The sequence below is a fragment of the Carcharhinus amblyrhynchos genome, chromosome 14 (genome assembly GCF_965287045.1).
Source record: "Carcharhinus amblyrhynchos chromosome 14, sCarAmb.v2.hapA, whole genome shotgun sequence".
NCBI classification, from domain to species: Eukaryota; Metazoa; Chordata; class Chondrichthyes; order Carcharhiniformes; family Carcharhinidae; genus Carcharhinus; species Carcharhinus amblyrhynchos.
In genome coordinates, this window is record NC_137337.1 from 69,481,743 (window position 1) to 69,503,094 (window position 21,352).

Here is a 21,352-nt window from a genome sequence, read left to right on the forward strand (position 1 = left end):
GGGGGCAATATCCAGGCCGCTAGAGCTCTGATGAAGGGTCACCTAGACTGGAAGTTAGCTCTATTCTCTCCTCACAGATGCTGTCAGACCTGCTGAGATTTTCCAGCATTTTCTGTTTTTGTCCCCACAACATTAGCTGAGTTTCTGGTGAATAATCTAACGATAATACCACTAAGCCATAGCCTCCCCAGGTGGGCAGCAGTTAGGGAAGGCAATAAATGCTGGCCCAGCCAGCCATTCCCTCATCCCCTGAATAAATTAAAAGATTCGTACCAGCTCCGACCCTAAGGTACATCCCTCCAAAATCTCTGGGCGACAGTCTATAAAGAGTTAGGAAAATAAAGAATATGGACACCGGCAAAATCAATGCTTCATCTCATCGGTAATCATGCCTGCATTCCAACATGATCAACACAGCAAGAGAACATAAGAACATAAGAACATAAGAAATAGGAGCAGGAGTAGGCCATCTGGCCCTTCGAGCCTGCCCCGCCATTCAATAAGATCATGGCTGATCTGTCGTGGCTCAGTTCCACTTTCCCGCCCTCTCCCCATAACCCTTAATCCCCTCTCTTATCAAAAACCCATCAACCCGCTTCTTAAAAATATTTAGCGAGGCAGCCTCCACCACTTCAACGGGCAGAGAATTCCAGAGATTCACCACCCTTTGAGTGAAGAAGTTCCTCCTCAACTCCGTTCTGAACTGCCCCCCCTTTATCTTGAGGCTGTGCCCCCTAGTCCTACTGTCTTTTTTGAGCGGGAAGAGTCTTTCCACCTCTATCCTATCCATCCCATTCATCATCTTATACGTCTCAATGAGATCTCCCCTCATTCTTCTAAACTCTAACGAGTACAAGCCTAGTTTATTCAGCCTCTCCTCATAGCTCAACCCCCTCAACTCCGGTATCAGCCTAGTAAACCTCCTCTGCACTCCCTCCAAGGCCAAAATATCCTTGCGCAGGTGCGGCGCCCAAAACTGCACACAGTACTCCAGCTGCGGCCTCACCAATGCCCTATACAGCTGCAGCAAGACCTCCCTAATTTAGATCCAATTTTCACAGAATAAGTTAATTTACCATAAAATATTCAGATTACAGAATTGCGGGACAGTTCTACTGAACAAGCTCACCAAGCTGCTACAACAGCCGCCTTCGCTCATACACCGGTGACACTGAGATGTCCATCGCTGCTCTGTCCAAGACTGCAAGAAACTACAAAGGGTCTTGAACGCAGTCCAATCCATCACGCAAACCAGCCTCCTACCCATTGACACTGTCTACACTTCCCGCTGCCTCGCAAAAGATGCCCACGCACCCCGGACATTCTCCCTTCCACCTTCTTCCTTTGGGAAAAATATACAGAAGTCTGAAGAGAGGTACCAACCAACTCAAGGACAGCTTCTTCCCTGCTGCTGTCAGACTTTTGAATGGACCTACCTCGCATTAAGTTGATCTTTCTCTACACCCTAGCCATGACTGTAACTCAACATTCTGCACTCTCTCCTTTCCTTACCCTATGAATGGGATTCTTTTGTATAGCGTGCAAGAAACAATACTTTCCACAGTGTACCAATACAATAATAAATCAAATCAAATCAGTCAGGTTGTTAAGATGTTATTTGCCTTGGTGTACTCGCCGCAGTACTAAAGCGACATACCTACCCAGCCACAAACGGAGCCTATTAGATTAGACTGAGGCATGAATTGGTTTTAAATCAGCTTATGTTGGATTTCTGGGGCAGCGCCAGAATAATGTCATTCATCAATCAAACAAAATCTCAAGCCACACCTGACACTTGGCCCAAAGCCAGGTGATCAATTGCGTTATGGACTCCAACAAAGTGATGTTTGATGGTGCGAAGCCGGTTTAAATCAAACATAATGGTTCACTTGACCCTATTGGCTGAGTTATGTGTCTAGAAAAAACACATTACATTTGTAATATTTTATCTCTGACTCAGCCAAGCGTCAGCCTTTAGTTCAGTTTGTAGCACTCTGCAGCAGAATGCCCCGAGTTTAACTCCTACTCCAGGGCCTGGGTTTTACACTACCCAAATTCATATTCGCATTCCGCATCCCCCCCCCACCCCCACAACCCCTCCGGCCACGGGTGCACAGGTGTGCTGGGTGAACATAAAATGGCATAGAGCATCATGACCCAGAAACGATGTTGCTATGATGTGGACAGGAAGCCTGCTAGTGTCCGAAAGGCCGCATCAGGGCCTTTTTCTGTAGAGTCTCACTTATTCAGCTGGCAAGTGCCCTATGTTTTTCACCCTCAATCTCAGCCGGGAAGGGCTGGAGGGGATCCTCAATCTAAAGGCCCCTCCAGTCTGAATGCGCTTTCCTCAGTGACCTGGGAGCTCTGGCCATCAGTCCAACCCCTCCCCCAATTCCCCTGCCACCCTGCATAAGAACATAAGAAATAGGAGCAGGAGTAGGCCATCTAGCCCTTCGAGCCTGCCCCGCCATTCAATAAGATCATGGCTGATCTGTCGTGGCTCAGTTCCACTTTCCCGCCCTCTCCCCATAACCCTTAATCCCCTCTCTCATCAAAAACCCATCAACCCGCGTCTTAAAAATATTCAGCGAGGCAGCCTCCACCACTTCAACAGGCAGAGAATTCCAGAGATTCACCACCCTTTGAGTGAAGAAGTTCCTCCTCAACTCCGTTCTAAACTGCCCCCCCCTTTATCTTGAGGCTGTGCCCCCTAGTCCTACTATCCTTCCTGAGCGGGAAGAGTCTCTCCACCTCTATCCTATCCATCCCATTCATCATCTTATCCGTCTCAATGAGATCTCCCCTCATTCTTCTAAACTCTAACGAGTACAAGCCTAATCTATTCAGCCTCTCCTCATAGCTCAACCCCCTCAACTCCGGAATCAGCCTAGTAAACCTCCTCTGCACTCCCTCCAAGGCTAAAATATCCTTGCGTAAGTACGGCGCCCAAAACTGCACACAGTACTCCAGCTGCGGCCTCACCAATGCCCTATACAGCCGCAGCAAGACCTCCCTACTTTTATATTCAATCCCCCTCACGATGAAAGCCAGCATCCCATTCGCCTTCCTGACCACCTGCTGCACCTGCAAGCTGGGTTTTTGCGACTCATGCACAAGGACCCCGAGGTCCCTCTGCACCGTCACCTGCTGCAGTTTTTCTCCACGTAAGTAATAATCCTTCCTACCATTATTCCTACCAAAGTGGACCACCTCGCACTTACCAACATTAAATTCCATTTGCCATTTCCTGGCCCATTCGCCCAGCCTATCTAGATCCTTCTGTAGACTCTCCCCACCCTCCGCACAATTTGCCTTTCCACCAATTTTGGTGTCATCAGCAAATTTCGACACCCTACACTCGGTTCCCTCCTCCAGATCATCTCTATCCCATGAACTGAGATTGCCCTCCTCCTGATACATTCTACTCCGCCCCTCCGCCCAACTTCCACTGTTCAATTTTTTTTATTCATTCATGTGACATGGGCAACCCTCTCTGGTCAACATTTATTGCCCATCCCTAGTTGCCCTAGGGCTGTTGAGAGTCAACCACATTGCTGCGATTCTGGAGTCACATATAGGCCAGACTGGGTAAGGACAACAGATTCCCGTCCCTCAAGGACATTTGTGAATCGGAAGAGTTGTTCTGACAATTGACAATGGTTTCATGGTCATCAGAAGATTCTTAATTCCAAATCATTTTCATTGAATTAAAATTCTACTACCTGCCCTGCCAAGGTTCGAACCCTGGTCCCCAGAACATTAGCTGAGTTTCTGAACTAATAGTCTAGTGATAACACCACTGGGCCATCAACAAAGCTTGGCTGATGTGTATCTCCACTCCATTTATCCTCCTTTATTCAATCCTGATGAAAATCCATCAATCTCAGCATTTAAAAATTCCAACAAATCTCCTCTCCCCCATCGACAAGCTTCAGGGTGACAGATTTTCACTGACTTTTAGTTGAAAAGATGCTTCCTGAGTTTGCTTCTGCAGCTTCGTTCTAATTGTGAGTTCAAAAATTCAGATGTATAATTTCTAAACTGCGCACACGCATGACCATTGCATCATGTGTGTAAATCCCTCAGCTAGATCTGAAATGGTTTGCACTTTGGGGAAATGAATAGGCTGCTTGAAGCAAATTCCCGCTGCTCCTGCTGTTAAGATCCATGCCTCAGAGTTCCAGGGACCCGGATTCAATTCCGGCCTCAGGTGACTGTGCACATTCTCCCCATGTCTGCACATTCCAAAGTCCTGGACCACGCACTGAGAAACACTCTCAAGCTTGGGACATCTGCCACAGAGACAGAATGGGGGAAGATTAGTGTCTAAGAACCTTCAACTACAGTGAACTGAGGGGAACAGAACACCCTCAGGCTGAATGGCTCACTGAACGTATAGAGTGAATATTACATGCATCACAATAGCAGTCCAAAGATATGCCGGTTAGGTTGATTGGCTGTGCTAAATTGACTCTGGTGTCAGGGGGATTAGTAGGGTAAATATGTGGGGTTACAGGGATAGGGCCTGTTGTTGGTGCAGGTTTGATGGGCTGAATGGTCTTCTTCTGCACTGTAGGGATTCTATGATTGAAGCAGCCTAGAGTGCACCTTGATCTATGTAAACAACTTTTAAATCCTTTAATTTGAAGGGATCCAAAAAGGGTCCATGTTATATGTTTGCAAAAATATACTTTATTTGTAATATATCTGAAGGGGAAAGGACATTACAAAATGGCCGTCACACAGAGCGAAACAATATTCAGGTTCTCTTGAAATGCCTGTAATGTCTTTTTGACTGTATTGAACCACTGCAGAGTGCAGTTTGATGAAAGTAGAGTTACTTTACGAATAAAGAATATTTTTGCAAAAGAAAACATATAACATGGACCTATTTGGGGTACCAGGGATCCGGATTCAATTCCTCAAGCTGGGGGCAGCTGTTGCCAAAGGGCAATGGGGAAAGGCCACTGTGTAAGGCCTTTCATGGTGGTGCTGCTACCTCACCGTGCCAGGGACCCGGTTTGATTCCCAGGTTGGGTCAAGAGAATCTGAATATTGTTTCGCTCTGTGTGACGGCCATTTTATAACGTCCTTTCTCTTTCAGATATATTACGAACAAAGATTATTTTTGCAAAAAGACATATCTTTTCGGATCCATTCAAATTAAAGGATTTAAAAGTTGTCTACATAGATCAAGGTGCACTCTGGGCTGCTTCAATCACAGAATCCCTACAGTGGAGAAGAAGACCATTCAGCCCATCAAACTTGCACCAGCAACAACCCCACCCAGGCCCTATAGAGTCTGTATGTTCTCCCCATGCCTGCGTAGAGTTCCTCCGGGTGCTCTGGTTTCCTCTCACAGTCTGAAAGATATGCTGGTTAGGTACATTGGCCGTGCTGAATTCTCCCTCGGTGTACCCGTACAGGCGTTGGAGTGTGGCAACTACGGGATTTTCACAGTAACCTCATTGCAGTGTTAATCCATGCCTACTTGTGACACTAATAAATAAACTTCTGCTCTCTTGCTTTCTCCCATATCCCATGCGATTACAATTAAATCAATTAAATTATAAATTGCCGGCAGCATGCACAGGAGACATGTGCGATTCCCCAGTGGGAATATTATTCATTGGTGAAGTGTACTGTTAGCTGACAATGCTGCACTTATAATGTGGGCTATAAAAGAGCCTGAGCAAACAGGTCATGACCAAAACTCGCTGCCCAACTCCACAGTCATTAGCATTGAACTTCAGAGGGACGGCACGGCAGCACAGGGTTAGCACTGCTATCTCACAGTACCAGGGATCCGGATTCAATTCCTGACTTGGGTCACTATCTGTGTGGAGTCTGCACGTTCTCCCTGTGTCTGCGCGGGTTTCCTTTGGGTGCTCCAGTTTTCTCCCACAGTTCAAATTGGCCATGCTAAATGTGTGAGGTTACAGGGATAGGGCTTTTTTAAAAATTTGATTTATTATTGTCACGTATATTAGCATACAGTGAAAAGTATTATTTCTTGTGTGCTATACAGACCATGCATTCCGTTCATAGAGAAGGAAACAAGAGGGTGTGGAAGTGAGAGTGCTACGCCGACTGTGCTCCCTGTCTGAACTAAAAGCCCCTACCAGTACATAGAGGAGAAGGAAAGAAGAGGGTGCACAATGTAATCTTACACTTATAGCTAGTGTGTGGAGAAGGATCAACTTAATACAAGGTAAGTCCATTCAGAAGTCTGACGGCAGTGGGGAAGAAGCTCCTCTTGAGTCGGTTGGTACGTGACATCAAACTTTTGTATCTTTTTCCCAATGGTAGAGAATGTCTGGGCTGCGTGGGGTCCTTAATTCTGCTGACTGTTTTCCTGAGACAGTGGAGGGGAGGGCTTGGGCTGGAGAGTCAGCACAGACTCGATCGGATGAATGGCCTCTTTCTGCACTCTCGGGATTCAATGATTCTCAGTTTGACACCAATTATTTATACAGAATAAGATTCAAGCAACATCTTCCTAATGCTAATAAGCAATTAACAAGTCGTTATCAAATTTCTTCTCTTCTTTAATCAGTAGCTAATGAACTGGAAGAAATCAGCTACAAGCAACATTCATTCTAACTGAAGAAACTTTACAAGACTAGTGATCCTTTGTGCACCGCCACAGTTGTCTATTGGTTTACTCATGCAGGCAAAATGTAGGGAATAGAGTGTTCACTCAGTGTGATTTATGTCAAATAGGTTATATTTAAAAACTAAAATGAGTACTCATTGCGAATACACAGGACATTAATTTATCATTACTGAACATACATACGTCAGAATGCCTACTGTCATCTTTCGCAATCTATGATTAGATTTATTTTGAACTTAATACCTCGGCTGAGACATGCGGACAAGACCATTTCGCAATTGCTGTTAATTTTTAAATCAAGCCTCTACACGCTTGTGATCTTCGACTCTGCAAAAAAAACACGGTAATCATTTTGTCAAAAGTGTTAGTTGGATTTCGAGCACAGCCCTACAAACACTAGCTTGCGTGCAGCAAAAGCTTTTTGTCTGAAGAGGCATACCCCAAATGGCAGACATACGTTGGTTATGACTCTCACCGATTTTTGCAGATGCATCACAGAGAGCATCCTTCCCGGATGGATCACAGCTTGGTATGGCTCCTGCTCTGCCCAAGACCATAAGAAGTCTAAGAAAGGGTTGTGAACGAAGCCTAGTCTATTACGCAAAACAGCCTCCCACCCATTGACTCCGTCTGCACTTCCCGCTGCCTCAGCAAAGCAACCAGCATAACGTGCCCACGTACCCCAGACATTCTCTCTTTCACCTTCTTCCATCAGAAAAATGACACAAAAATCTGAAATCACGTACCAACTGACTCAAGAAAAGCTTCTTCCCTGCTGCCATCAGACCTTTGAATGGACTTACTGTATATTAAGCTGATCTTTCTCTGCACCCAAGCTTTGACTGTGACACTACATTCTGAACCCTCACTTTTCCTTCTCCTCTATGCACTGTATGAACAGTATATTTTTGTCCATATAGTGTGCAAGAAACAATGGGATGTTGGGGGGGGTAGTTTCTCCCAAAATAATTCTAAGTGTTGAATATGCATAAATTCTGGAGTAAATCCCACTGTTTTTTTTAATATCAAAATGAATTTCCTGCACTCTGTGTGTTGCAGAGTGTATAAAATCAAGGGGCAGTGCCTATTCCTGCTGGAGAGGCTGGCAGTATAACACTGAGTGGGCCATTGCACAAGTAATCCATACTGCTGGTCTCTCGATTGCTAGCCAGCCCCACAGTGTGACCCCACATCTCCAGCCTGTGCAATATCCACCCCTCCTGCCCCCGCAAGGCCCAATCACAGACCACCCCCGGCCAATTTTGCCAACCCCCCCTTGCCCCTGACCCGCCTCGATCTCCCTCCCCTCACCCCCCTGCAGCCCTGATCTCCTGATCCCGCCCACCGGCAGCCATAACCACCACCTCCCCCCCCCCCCACCCGCCCCCCAACAGCCCTAACCCTCCCAGCAGACTGCAGCCCCCACCCCAAGGCCCAGCCCCAATCACTGGCCTCCCTCCCTCTGTCACTCAGCCTCAATTCAGAGTAGCAGTGGGATCTCACACCTCGACCAATCCTCCTCCCAGAAGCCCTGCCCCTCATGGACTTTACCTCCATTAGAACCTGCCCCCTCGCCTTGGCACTGCTCGATGCCTGGCGGGCTGTGCTAGGGTGCCCTCTGGATATCGGCACTTTGCCTCATGGGTAGTGCCAGGTCCCAAGCTGGCACTGCCAGGCTGGCAATGGCCCTGTGGGCATCCCCACCGGCACCCAACCCTCAGGGGGCCTCAATTTATCTCCCCCTTCACTCCAGCACAGTCAGGCCACCCTGCTGCCCGCAAGTGGAGAGCTATAGTAAACCCTGCTGGAATAAACCACTCCTGACGGGAGTGGGGAGGCATTAGTGGGCCTGGAGATTTCACTCCTGGGTCTGCTAACTAAATGTAAAGTAGATGTAAATGGTTATTAGCATAAATTATGCAGCTCTGCACTGATATTTGGCACACAGCTGACAGCGCAGGAAATCCAGCTGCTCGGGGAGGCCACGGAGCCCAGCGAGGAACCCACAAAAAAGCCTCGAGTCTGTTGAACTTGTGTAAGTCACTAGCTCGGTCCCAGCTAGAGAATGAATCCAATGTCCTTAAAAGCACAGGTGGAAAAGATGGTGAAGAAAGCATATGGCATGCTAGTCTTCATTAGACAGGGCCTCAAGAATAAAAGTTGGCAAATTATGTTACAGGCGTATAAAATGTTGGTTAGGCCACATTCGAAACACTGTGTCCAATTCTGATCACCCCACTACCAGAAGGACATGGTGGCTTTGGAGAAAGTACAGAAAAGGTTGACCAGGATGTTGCCCTGGTATAGAGGGGATTAGCTATGAAGAGAGATTGGACAAACTGGGATTGTTCTCCCTTGAAAGACAGAGGCTGAGGGACGACCTGAAAGATGTTTATAAGATTATGAGAGGTATGAATAGGATGAATAGTTGGAAGCTTTTTCCCAGGGGCAGAAATGACAATTACAAGGAGGCACAAGTTCAAGATAAGGTGGGGAGAAGGTTCAGTGGAGATGTGCGGGGGAAGTTTTTTACACATGGGGGTGGTGGTGGCCTGGAATGCCGAATGAAGTGGTTGAGGCAGATACTTTAGCGACATTTAAGACTTGTGGGAGGGAAGAGAAATGAGTCAAGCCTTGGAGACCGTGTCGAACTTCAAGAAATGTTTTTATTTAACATGCATGAGGGAGAGCTGGAGTCTGGCCTGAAATTTCAGGTTGCCTGCGGATTCTCTCTGCCCATCATAGATTCATACAGGCTATTGTATTTTTCCATGTCGTAAAGTTTTACATTGTCACATTAATTCTTCAAGGTGTATACAAGATCCAATCTCATCGTGTAAAATGCAGTGTTCATTACATCCCTGCTAGTCATTTCTCTGGACATTTTCATTGATCCGATTATAATGAGAAAACATTGTGTTTGCCAAACCAATCTACAATGATGTGTCAATCGCTACCCCCCTTCTGCTAGGCAGTCATGTTTTCCAGAAGGCTATGACCTCCCTAGACTATATCGAGCCTGGCTATCTTAATGACAGAACTCCCGTTGTTGTGATAACTTGAAAAGATCTCCTGCTCATTAATATTGTTCAAAGTTGATAGCATATGTTAATCATTATCTGTTGGCAGAGCTGGCCTCTAGCTGTCTGCGTTAACCCTTTCCTTCCCTCTGGTGAGGCCTGGCTCTCTGGGCTTGCTCTATGTAGCCCTGCATGTATTACACTGAACTCAAACAAAATATGAACAGACACATCAATTAAAATATAAAAGACATGATCCCTTATGTTGCCCTGCAACAAGACTTATCTGGATAAACAATGAATGCTTGTGGAATAAAGGGTTATAGGCCTTTTTCTCCAGATAGGACAACGTGATCAGCGCAGGTTTGGTGGGCCAAAGAACCTGTTCCTGTGCTGTACTGTTCTTTGTTCATTGTTAATTCTGGGCTCCAGAAAGGATACATTGAAGAGAGTGCAGAAAAGACTGGTTCCAGGGATGAGGAATTTCAGTTATGAGGGTAGATTGGAGAAATTGGTTCTGTTTTCCTTGGAAAAAAGAAGGCAAGGAGGAGTTTTGATTGAGGCATTCAAAATCATGAAGAGTCTGGACAGAGTAGATGGGCAGATATTGTTCCCAATCATGGACGGATTGAGAATGAAAGGGAATAGATTTAAAATGATTGGTATAAAAATCAGAAGCGATATGAGAAAAATCTTTTTTTCGCAGCGAGTGGTTGAAGTCTGGAATGCATTGGCTGAGAGTGTGATGGATGCAGGTTCAACTGACACAGAGAGAGAACTAGACTGTTTTCTGAAAGAGAGGCAGGTGCAGAGTTGTGGGGAGAAGGTAGAGAAATGGCACCAGGTGAGTTGCGCCTTCAGAGAGCTAGGGTAGGCATGATGGGCCAAAGGGCCTCCTTCTCTGCTGTAATGATTCTGTGATTCAGTTATACTTTAGCTTGGCCTCTCTTCATTGAGGCAGGTCAGCGTGCTAGCGGAGAGAGTCACAAGGGCGAATTTGAACATACAGGAATGGCCATGGAATTAAAAGAGTAGAAATTGACAGGGCAACAGGGAGCTAGATCTGCTGGGTTAGGCAGCATGCAAGCTAATGGCCTCATGCAAGATCAATATCAATCCCATATCCTGGATTTTGCATTGGGAAGAATTGAAAACTGTCAACTTTCACTGTCATTGCTCCATTGAAACAGTTGGGAATTCCCAGAGTTCAGATGTGTACAGAATAATATGGAAATGCAGAAGTTAGAATCATAGAACCCTACAGTGCAGAAGAAGGCCATTTGGCCCATCAAGTCTGCACCATCCACAATCCCATCCAGGCCCTATCCCCATTACCCCATGCATTTACCCTAACTAGTCTCCCTGACACTAAGGGTCAATTTAGCATGGCCAATCTACGTAACCTGCGCACCTTTTGACTGTGGGAGGAAACTGGAGCACCCGGAGGAAACCCACGCAGGCACAAGGAGAATATGCAAACTCCGCATAGACAGTGACACACACCGGGAATTGAACCCAGGTCCCTGGCACTGTGAGGCAGCAGTGCTAACCACTGTGCCACCGTGCTGCTCCAGTTGCTGTAAATGATTCTACACAACTCCAGTGGGCGTGCTGTTGAGGACCCATCGGACCGCAATCCCTTAAGCAACCAATAAATCGACAAGAACAATTGGAGAATCTGGAGCAATGAAGCACAATAGATTGTTTTTTACTATAAGTGATGACATAGAAATGGCATGAATGTTTAGGGCCAATTAACATTAATGGTGGCAGAGTGGTGTTGTCATTGGACTAGTAATCTAAAGACCCAGGGTGACGCTCTGGGGACTCAAGTTCGAATCCCGCCATGGCCAATGGTAAAATTTGAACTGAATAAAAATCTGGAATTAAAAATCTAGTGATGACCGTGAAACCATTGTTAATTGTTAGAGAGCACCCATCTTGTTCTTAATGTCCCTTTAGGGAAGGAAATCTGCCATCTTTTCCTGGTCTGGCCTACGTGTGACTCCAGATCTACAGCAATGTGGGTGACACTTAAATGCTCTCAAGGATGGGTAATAAATACTGGTATAGCCAGCAGCACCTACATCCAATGAATGAATACAAAAAAATTACACAAAACCAGAACATTAGGTTCAGATCAGTTTGAACCAGATTTTCAGCAGACCCGTGTGCCTCCTGGTATGTCAGGCAGCTCCACTTACAAACACTGTTGTTTCCTGCTCCAAGTTTTCTTGATGTAACCCATTGTACCTGGTAAGTGAACAACTGCCGTTTGCGCACAACCGTGGCAAAAGATCATTTTTCAAGGAAATGCTGAATGGTGGTCCATTAGAGATATTGTTCTGTCTAATTCAAGGCAGTGCTGTTGGGATTCTAATTGCTGGATGTGGCCATTCAATTATTATGCCCAGGATTTTTCAGCCTGCCAATAGCGGGCATCATCGTGGGTGAGAGAGGTTCCCATCCCACATGCTATGATGCCCAACACAGATGAGGTCAGAAAACCCCACCCTTTATCTCTGTTAGTTCAGCGAAGAAGGCATTGGCATAATTATGGAGGGAGGGTTAATTATGCCATATCCATTGGCATAAACTCGTAGTCAAGAATTTATTGATTTATTAATTAGTGTCACAAGTAGGATTACATTAACACTGCAATGAAGTTACTATGAAAATCCCCATTCACCATACTCCGACAACCTCTCTGCTTTTCTACCTCTCATTCCTCCTTCGAGTTGTTCCTCAAAATCTCCTTCTTTGACCAAGTATTTGGTCAGCTGTCCCAAATATCTCCTTGTGTGGCTTGGCACGTCAAATTTTATTTTATATAATGTTGCTATGAAACTAATAGTTTATTACATTAAGATTGCCATATAAATGCCAACTCTTAATCTTTTTTATTCATTTGTAGGACATGGGTGTCACTGGCTGGCCAGCATTTATTGCCCATCCCAAGTTGCCCTTGAGAAGGATGGTAATGATCTACCTTCTTGAAATGCTGATACAACTGAATGGCTTGCGTGGCCATTACAGAGGGCAGTTGAGAGTCAACCACATTGCTGGGGCCCTGGAATCACATGTATGTGTGCCAGACCAGATAAGGATTGCCTTCCCAAAAGGACATTAGTGAACCAGATGGGCTTTCCCACTAATCTACAATGGTTTTATGGTCATCAGTAGACTCTTAATTCCAGTTGTTTTTTTTTATTGAATTCACACTCTACCAGCTGCAGTGGTGGGATTCGAACTCATGTCCCCAGAACATTGGCTGGGTTTCTGTATTAATAGTCCAACGCTAATACCACTAAGCCATCACTTCCCCTCATTATTGTTTCTGTTTATCACCCAGGAGCTTCCACCCACCTTCCTATCCCGCAGAAGAGCAGCTTTGTTTAAGAACAGCTTTTGTTTAAGCCCTAACGTTCAGTGTGACGTTATACAACAGGGAAATAAAGAGACGTTAGTATTACAGCTTCTGGCTTGTACTCATACAGGTTAGATTGGTAACAGAACAAGGGGTTAGGGTTTAATCAATGATTTGTGAGGTCTCATCTGCAAGGAGTCCCTCTCTTAGATGGGATTTGCAATAAATAAGCCCATAGAAATACAATGCAACTTTTATAATCCCTTGTTTGCCAGAGCTGAATTTCACTGGGTCAAAAGTAGGCTGATTGAGTGCTACTGACAGTTTAATAAAACGGAGAATCAACAATTAGGTTTTCTTCTGCACACAGTTTGCACAGAAGACTTGCAATCTTGATTCTGTCATTGAACTCGATCTTGCTGCCTATCCTACTTCAGATTGTGAGCCTGAGCAAAACTGGCAGCCTTTGCAATGGAGAAAATGATGAACTCATGACTATTATTTTTGTTCCAATTGAATTGAGCACTTAAAAATTGTAATTGTGCAGACAGACATTAAGGGCTTTATTGCCAGTGGCATTAGCCCTCATTGAGCTCACACCAATTTAACTCCTCCATATGGAGTAAATAACCCATCAATCTACATAGTTAAAATATGGTCACTGGCATTAATCCAATCTGCCTGTAGGGCATGGGAAGGTGTCCAATGCATTCATGGAGCAAAGCGCACTAATGGGAGTAAACCGGTCCAAAAGTACATACACAGTCGCAAGTACAGAAGCCCGATTTAGCAGACTTGTTGGAAACCAGGTTAGGGAGGGTGTAGCCAGAGAAATAGGCATCAGTTATAATTCTGTGACATTCCCACCCTGCCTGCATGTTAACCAGCTCTTCTTTCATATTTGATTTGATTTGTTATTGTCACATGTATTGGGATACAGTGAAAAGAATTGTTTCTTGCACACTATACAGAAAAAATATCCCGTTCACAGAGTACAAAGAACAAAGATCAAAGAAAATTACAACATGGGAACAGGCCCTTCAAGCCTGCACCGGCCATGCTGCCCGTCTGAACGAAAACTCCTTGCCAGTACACAGGGGAGAAGGAAAGAAGACGGTGCACAATGTGGTGTTACACTCATAGCTAGGGTGTAGAGAAAGATCAGCTTAATATAAGGTAGATCCATTCAAAAGTCTGATGGCAGCGGAAAAGAAGCTGTTCTTCTGTCGGGTGGTAAGTGTCCTCAGACTTCTGTATTTTTTACCCTTTTCGGGGAAGCAAGACAACCAGAGGAAGGAAGCAGGCTCTATCATTAACCGTGCAATTTAGGCGTGACAATGAAGCCCGGGCCTCATCTGTGACTTCAAGTTGAGGTGCAAGTTTGCTGATGACAGCACTGTAGTGGATCAGTTCTCAAACAATGACGAGACAGACTACAGGAATGAGATAGAGAATCTAGTGAACTGGTGCGACGACAATAATCTCTCCCTTGACATCAACAAAATGAAAGAGATTGTCGCTGACTTCAGGAAGCATAGTGGAGAACATGACTCTGTCTATATCAATGGGGACGAAGTAGAAATGGTTGAAAACTTCAAGTTTTTAGGTATCCAGATCACCAACAACCTATCCTGGTTCCTCCCATGCTGACCGTATAGTTAGAAAGCCCACCAATACCTCTACGTTCTCAGAAGATTAAGGAAATTTGGCATGTCCACTATAACTCACACCAACCTTTACAGATGCACCATAGAAAGCATTCTTTCTGGTTGTATCACTGTTTGGTATGGCTCCTGGTCTGCCCAAGACCACAAGAAACTGCAAAGGGTCATGAATGAAGCCCAGTCCCTCAATGCCAAACAGCCTCCCATCATTGACTCTGTCTACACTTCCCGTTGCCTTGGAAAAGCAGCCAGCATAATCAAGGACTCTACACACCCTGGACATACTCTCTTTTTCCGCCAGGAAAAAGATACAAAAGTCTGAGGTCATGTACCAACTGATTCAAGAAAAGCTTCTACAATGCTGCCACCAGACTTTTGAATGGACCTACCTTGAATTAAGTTGATCTTTCTCTACACCCTAGCTATGACTGTAACACTACCTTCTGCATTCACTCTTTTCCTTCTCTATGTATGATATACCTTGTCTGCATAGCGCAAGAAACAATATTTTTCATTGTATACTAATACAAGTGACAATAGTAAATCAAATTAAATCAAATCAAACCCAAGGCTAACTGTATCCAGGACCAGACACCTCCATTGGATGAGTTGCAACATGACCTTTTACCTTTTCTTGTGGGCCAGGAGGCTCCTCCAGACCCCACAAGGAGCTTTTGGGCTTCTCAAGCACTGCAGGGGTAGCCATAGCCCTTCACCTCAATCATGGATCAAGCCTTCGCTTTTCTCATCCCCAATACTGGAAGAAGCAGCCTTTACCCTGTAAAGAGATAGAAATACAAACCCAATTTTATGAAGTGGAAAAGTCATATTTGCTCCCATCTATCCCAGGATGTTCCCTCAAAATTAAATGTGGCTAGAATAATGGTTACAAAATAAGAACATAAGAAACAGGAGCAGGAGTAGGCCATCTAGCCCTTCGAGCCTGCCCCGCCATTCAATAAGATCATGGCTGATCTGTCGTGGCTCAGTTCCACATTCCCGCCCTCTCCCCATAACCTTTAATCCCCTCGCTTATCAAAAACCCATCAACCCGCGTCTTAAAAATATTTAGCGAGGCAGCCTCCACCACTTCAACGGGCAGAGAATTCCAGAGATTCACCACCCTTTGAGTAAAGAAGTTCCTCCTCAACTCCGTTCTAAACCGCCCCCCCTTTATCTTGAGGCTGTGCCCCCTAGTCCTACTGTCCTTTCTGAGCGGGAAGAGTTTTTCCACCTCTATCCTATCCATCCCATTCATCATCTTATATGTCTCAATGAGATCTCCCCTCATTTTTCTAAACTCTAACGAGTACAAGCCTAGTTTATTCAGCCTCTCCTCATAGCTCAACCCCCTCAACTCCGGTATCAGCCTAGTAAACCTCCTCTGCACTCCCTCCAAGGCCAAAATATCCTTGCGTATGTTATGGCTCAAGTTAGAAATTCCGAAGTACTTTATGAAGAACCATAAGTTTTGCATCTTGAATTCGGCTAGGATAAGCATGACATGTTTCACTTTAGGTATGATTCTAATGACCCACCAGGGAGCTTTCATCAAACAAAGTTTACTTAAGAATATAGTTAACATGTGTAGAAAGAAAATTAGCCATACCTTTTATCAATTACAAACTAAAGAAAACAGAAAGAAAACAACCATAATAATGTATTACGTCTTAATTGAATATTAAATCTGTTCCGACAAACCAAAACCTTTCATAGACAAAACCCTTTTCACAGGCTTAACACAGCAGAGATTAAAATCTCACTTGACTGGAATCAAGTCTTTTTCAACCCTGTACTTTTTTTCCAGAAAGCAAAACGTTGCCTTGGGATAAACAGCAGAATTTCCAAATAGAACAGGGAGACAGAGAGAGAGACTTCAGCTTCTTTCTTGCTTGGTGTCCCTGCTAAAACTAAAAACTAAACCACAGCTTCAGAACTGTCCAATCTGAAATGTTAAACTCACTGGAAAGAAAAATAAACTGTCCAAAAACACATGAACTTTTCTTCTAAAAATGCGGATCGTAGAACTAATCCCAGAGTAAACACCAACAACCCCATTCACCACTTAAGAAGCAATAAAATCGAAAAGTCGAGTCAGAAACAATGACATCACTGAAGCAGTGAGCTACAGCAATCATGATCTGAATTCTCCCATCCCGCCACTGGAATTTTAGCTGACGGGGAAAGAGAATGTGAAATGCCATTGACGGTCGGGTGGGAATGTTCGGCTTTTAGACCAGCGCAGCTGGAGAATTCCACCTCATGTTTATTTTAAAAATAACTTTTCTTAAAGGGACACTAATGTCACAAGAAGCATCACTGCAGTTTTGAAACAAACATCATCTGACTTCCTCATGAACTCCTCTTCCAATGCACGTTGTCCCGACAAATCTTTCACTCTTCCAGAGTGACCTCGGAGTTGCTCTCCACGTTACTCCCATAGTTTAGCAGGCCCATAATTTTGATTAGTGTTTTACCAGCTTGGCCACGCAAGGGGGTCAGAGGATTACCCTAAAGGCTACACTGCAACTCCCCAAAACTCCAGGTTGACTGATGCCTCCAAACCTTCAAAGCCAGCACTGCATAGCTCAAATTTACACCATTATTTCCTGCCCCCCTCTAAAGAAACACCATGATTGTCCCTAATATGTAATCCATCAGATAATCCATCTATAGCTGTCATTGCTGTCTGCATGCTGTATGTGGATAGATTACCATGTTTCTCGTTCTTCCCTGCTGCCATCAGACTTTTGAATGGACCCGCCATATGTCAAGTTGATCTTTCTCCACACCCTAGCTATTACTGAGAGACTACATTCTCCATGCTCTCCTTTCCCTCTCCCCTGTCTACTCCATGAACAGTAAATTTTGTCTGTATAGCACGCAAGAAACAATGCTTTTCACTGTATCCCAGTACATGGGGCAGGATGGCGGCACAGTGGTTAGCACTGCTGCCTCACAACACCAAGGATCCAGGTTCGATTCTCGACTTGGGCCACTGTCTGTGTGGAGTTTTCATGTTCTCCCCATATCTGCGTGAATTTCCACCGGGTGCTCCGATTTCCTCCCACACTCCCAAGATCTGCGGATTAGGTTGATTGGCCATGATAAATTGACCCTTAGTGTCAGGGGGATTAGCAGGATAAATGTGAGGGGTTCTGGGAAAAGGGTCTGGGTGGGATTGTGGTCGGTGGGGACTTGATGGGCTGAATGGCCTCCTTCTGCATGGTAGGGATTCTATGATTCTATGCGACAATAATAAATCAAATCAAATATTACAACAGTGACGCCATCACAAACCACAAATGTGGAAAGAGGCCCTTTGGCCCATCGAGTCTGTACCCACTTTCTGAAAGATTCAAGCTAAATTTTTATCACCATTCAACCATTGTATATTAGCATTGATCTACTTACCCCAAACTAGTGCCCTTTTGGCACCTCTGAGTAAGGCCTGTGCCAACAAGAGATCAATACTTTAATGTTTCTGAATCTGTGCTGTGTAGAAAATGCCTTGAGGCTGCACTAACTCATATATTTTAGAACAATTACAGCAATCGGTTAAAGCATTCTTTCATCCCATCAGCTTGACATGGATTCCAGGGCAGTGTGATTTCTCGATGCATTAAAACACAAAGCAGGTATTTGTACCGGTGATCAGTACAACCTTTGCACCACAGCCCGCAAGATCGGAGGGTAACGGGTGCTCCGGTTTCCTCCCACAGTCCAAGGATGTGTGGGTTAGGTGGATTGTCATGATGTGGCGATGCCGGCGTTGGACTGGGGTAAACACAGTAAGAAGTCTCATAACACCAGGTTAAAGTCCAACAGGTTTATTCGGTAGCAAAAGCCACTAGCTTTCGGAGCAGCTCCGAAAGCTAGTGGCTTTTGCTACCAAATAAACCTGCTGGACTTTAACCTGGTGTTGTGAGACTTCTTACTTAGGTGGATTGGCCATGCTAAATTTCCCTTTAGTATTAGGGGGACTTGCTAGGGTAAATATGTGGGGTTATGGGGATAGGACCGGGGTGGGATTGTGGTCAGTGCAGACTCGATGGGCTGAATGGCCTCATTCTGCACTGTAGAGTTTCAATGATTCTATGTTGCTGGATTGGAAGTTAATCTGTTGCGCAATATGGAAGGAGTCTGCAAGCCAGCGATTTAATCACAACTTTTATGTTTATTTTTATTTTATTTATTCGTGTCACAAGTAGGTTTGCATTAACTATGCAATTAAGTTACTGTGAAATTCGCCTAGGCGTCACACTTGGGCGCCTGTTCACTGAGGGAGAATTTAGCATGGCCAATGCACCTAACCAGCATGTCTTTCAGACTGTGGGAGGAAACCAGAGCGCCCAGAGGAAACCCACGCAGACACGGGGAGAACATGCAAACTCCACACAGACAGTGAGCCCAACCGGGGATCAAACCCGGATCCCTAGAGCTGAAATGAAGCATTGCTAACAACTGTGCCAACATGCCGCCCAATTGAAACTTGACAATATGGCTATTCATGGAAGAAAACCATGCGCTTATCCCTCCACAATGACAAGCCATTCCTTTCCCTCTTCCAAGTACTTGTACTTGTCACAACTCCAATAGCTTCCTCAGAGGCTGCTCAGATCATTGTTCTCTTTAACAGATTAGTCATGACATCATTGAATGGCAGAGCAGACTTGATGGGCTGAATGGCCTATTTGTGTTCCTACTTCTAAAGTAAAGTAAAGCTAAAGTTTTTGTATTAGTCACAAGTAGGTTTACACTCACCATGTAATGAAGTTACTGTGAAAATCCCCTATGTGAATCTTGTGATTTTCACATTGCCAAGATGCTTTTGGCTGACATTCAGTAGTTTTGGAATTTGTGAGGTCACCACCAAAGACTGCTCCACCAACTCTCACCAACTCCCACAGGTCCACCATAGAAAGCATTCTTTCTGGTTGTATCACAGCTTGGTATGGCTCCTGCTGTGCCCAAGACAGCAAGAAACTACAAAGTGTTGTCAATGAAATCCAGTCCATCACTCAAACCAGCCTCCCATCCATTGACTCTGTCTATACTTCCCGCTGCCTCGGCAAAGCAGCCAGCATAATCAAGGACCCCCACACACCCCGGACATCTCTCTCCTACCTTCTTCCATCGAGAAAAAGATACAGAAGTCTGAGAACATGTACTGACCGACTGAAAAACTGCTCCTTCCTTGCTGCCATTAGAATTTTGAATGGACCTACCTCGCATTAAGTTGATCTTTCTCTACACCCTAGCTGTGACTGTAACACTACATTCTGCACTCTGTTTTCCTTCTCTATGAATGGTATGTTGTGTCTGTATAGCGCGCAAGAAACAATACTTTTCACTGTATACGAATACATGTGACAATAATAAATCAAATCAAAGAAAAAAAACCACCTGCGTGGAGGCCATCTTGGCTTTCAGGGCATGAAATTGCATGTGAAGTACTGACTGAGATGGTTGAGAGGGGCATTGCGCACACAGTGGGAGTATGTTGAGTCATCACTTCCGTGCCCCATCACCCCCCATCATGGCCCAGACACACTTCCCTGGTGGCCGGGAGCTTGAGAGACTTTACTGCAAATCAGTGGGGTGATAAATAGCTAAGGCTAGGACATTAGTCATCAGTCTGATGAATGCCATCAGGCAAGTTGGCATTCATAGTGCACATAAGGTGAAGGCATGTACACACTTGTGTTTGCTGCCTTTGTCATGTCCACTATTTGCAAGAATGAAGAAAGCATGTTAAAGGAGTGTGACGGCTTGAGACAGCTTCTCCAACCCACACAGAGCAGAGCAGCTGGAAGAGATAGAGAATCTGGTGGATGAATAGAAAGAAACAGTAGGCCATTCGGCCCTTCAAGCTTGTTCTGCCATTCATTTTGATCACGGCAAATCATCAAATTCAATATCCTGATTCCTCCTTTGCCCCCATATCCCTCGATCCCTTTTAGCCCCAAGACTCATCGAGTCATAGAGCAGTACAACATTTGGCCTCAACTACTTTCTGTGGTAGCGAATTCCACACATTTACCACTCGCTGAGCAAAGAAATTTATCCTCACCTCAGTCCTAAAAGGTTTACCCCTTATTCTCAAACAGTGACCCCTGATTCTGGACTCCCTCACCATCAGAAACATGCTTTTGCAATCTACCCTGTCTAATTCTGTTACAACGTTATAAGTTTCTATGAGATCCCCTCTCACTCCTCTAAACTCCAGTGAATATAATCCTAACATCATCTCCTGCCCTCATATGACAGACCTGCCATCCCAGGAGTCAGCCTGGTAAACCTTCTCTGTATTCCGTCTATAGCTAGTACATCCTTCCTTAGATAAGGACGTCAAAATTGCACACAATATTTTATGTGTTGCCTCAACAACGCCCTGTACAGCTGCAATGAAACATCCCTATTCCTACACTCAAATCCTCTCGCTATGGAGGCCAACATACCATTAGCTTCGTTACTGCCTGGATGTAGAGCAATATACCATTGCTCCCACCTTTCCTGCCCTGCTTCAGTAGTTAAATGGATTCCTTTATTGTATTAAAGAGCATGCCTGCTTCCGGCCTCCTGTACTACCTTCATGGTGCACCCAACTGCTTCTTCTGCCTGTTGCTAGGGAACAGCATCCCTCCAGCTCCTCACAGGCCCCAGCAGCACATCGAGGGAGGCA